Raw genomic sequence first — 2,483 nt, forward strand, 5'->3', positions numbered from 1 at the left:
AATTCTTTTCCTTATGGGGCGGATAACTTTAAAATTATGGATTTTATTTTTTTTTTTCAAAAGGGAGGGATAACTTTAATTTTTTTGGGTTTTTTTTTCCCCCCCCTTAAGGAAAAAAAAATTGGGGGGAAAAATTTATTTTTTTAAATTTTTTTTATTATTTTATATTATTATTTTTTAATTTTTTTTTTGTTGGGGGGGGGGGTAGGGTGCTGACCTCTAGCTTGTCGACAGAGCTGGGGTAATTCCTTTTCTTTATTTGACGAATAATAGGGAGAAAATGACATAAAAAGTACTAGGGGTACAGGCCTATATCTGTTCCTTTGTTTTATATTTTTGAATAAAATTGCCCTCTTGTTTGATTCAACAGCAGATTTTGTTGTAGTTGTTGTACAAACATATATTTACTATCTATTTCATATGTATTAAAATAAGATAAGACATTTACCTCCAGACAGGGAGTGAGAGAATTAGGTACCCTCGTATCCCCCGCCCATTTGATATGCTCCAGGGCAAGAAATCTCACAGAGAAATTGGTATTTCAGAAGCAAGGTAAACAATGACTAATTCAGATCTTTTTGTGGGTGTTGACAAATTTCGTTTGTTTGTTTGTCTTTGTTTGTTGTTTTGCTTTTGGATGGTTTATATTTTTTTATGCGGATGTATGTGTGTGTGTGCGTGTGTTTGAGTGTGTGGGAGAGTGTGTGTGTGTGGGGGGGGGAGCGTATGCGTGTAGGGGGGGGGCGTATGTGTGTCTGTGTCTGTGTGTGAGCGTATGTGTGTGTGTGTATATGTATATATGTGTGTATGTCTGTACACATATATGTATACGTGTATGTATGTAATTAAACATTCTCTTTCACGTTGATGCAAACAAGTACTGTCGAATTTCAAGATTTTCAAGTTTTTATTTTCTATTTTTTTAATGACTAACATTTATATGGTGTCTGCACGGTCTTTTATAAACTATATCCTCAGGGCTATAAACTACAGTCTGTTCTCATTACATACAATCCATACAAAAACTTTTCACGCTCGAAACCTTTCCATTAAAAAAGGAAAGAACGAGAGAAAGAAAGAGAGAAAGAAAGAAAGGAAGAAAGAATGGGAGAAAGAAAGAAAGAAAGAGAGAAAGAAAGAACGAGAGAAAGAAAGAGAGAAAGAAAGAAAGAAAGAAAGTAGAAAGAAAGAAAGAAAGAAAGTTAAAAAAATGAAAGAAAGAAAGAAAGAAAGAAAAAGAAAGAAAACATTAATAAAACGAAAGAGTTTGTATATACGCAAAATATTTCTATACTTACACATGACATGGAAGAAAATGCAATAAAGAAATAATGATAATGTAAAAAAAAGAAGAAAAAATAGTGCATAAGAATTATATATTCAACTCCTGTGCAATTGAGAAAAAACTTATTACAAACAACCTTCATCATAGAAAAATGAATGGTCGACCTTAAAATCTGATAATTTGCAGTGGAATAAAAATAAATAAATAGATAAATAAATAAATAAAATAAAATAAAATAAGTTTTTTTTTTTTTTTTTTTTACTTGATTTTCCATTTCAGAAAACAGTTCGATATTGAAACTCGGGTAAAAACGATGCATTACATATATTTTCTAAATTTGATATTCCGTCATAGATGAAGGAGATATTCCGAATATATCAATCATAATATCCCATCATAAAAATATATAGATACTCGATAAAAAAAGAAAGAAAAAAAATCTACAACTTAGAATTCTCCCAAACCAAAAACACCATCTATAAGCGTCAAAATAAATAAACAAACAAATAAATAAGAAAATAAAAGATATGGAAAAAACAGTCAAATAAACAACAAAACCTAAATAAGCAAATAAACAAATAAATACCAAATAACACCATCCCACAATAAAATAAACAACTAAACCTAAATAAACAAGTAAATAAATAAATACAAAATAAACACCATCCCACAATAAAATAAACAACTAAACCTAAATATACCTAAACGAATAAACAAATAAACTGATAAATACAAAAATAAACCTAAATAAATACAAAAATTTAACCCCATCCCACAATAAAAAATAAACACCTAAACCTAAATAAACCTAAACAAATAAACAGACAAATACAAAAATAACCACTCTCCTACAATAAAAAACAAACCCTTAAACCTAAATAAAGGACATAAATAAATATAAAAAATAAACCCCATCCCACAATAAAAAAAACAAACCCCTAAACTTAAATAAACCTAAACAAATAAACAAACAAACAGATGAAAAAAAATCCTAAATAAATCCAAAAATTAAACCCCATCCCACAATAAAAACAAACCCCTAACCCTAAATAAACCTAAACAGATAAACATATAAATAAACAAACAGATAAATACAAAAAACAAACCCCATCCCACAATAAAAACAAACCCCTAAACTTAAATAAATGACCTAAATAAATACAAAAATTAAACGCCATCCCACAATAAAAAAACAAAC

The sequence above is a fragment of the Penaeus vannamei genome, chromosome 39, assembly GCF_042767895.1.
Source record: "Penaeus vannamei isolate JL-2024 chromosome 39, ASM4276789v1, whole genome shotgun sequence".
Lineage (NCBI taxonomy): Eukaryota > Metazoa > Arthropoda > Malacostraca > Decapoda > Penaeidae > Penaeus > Penaeus vannamei.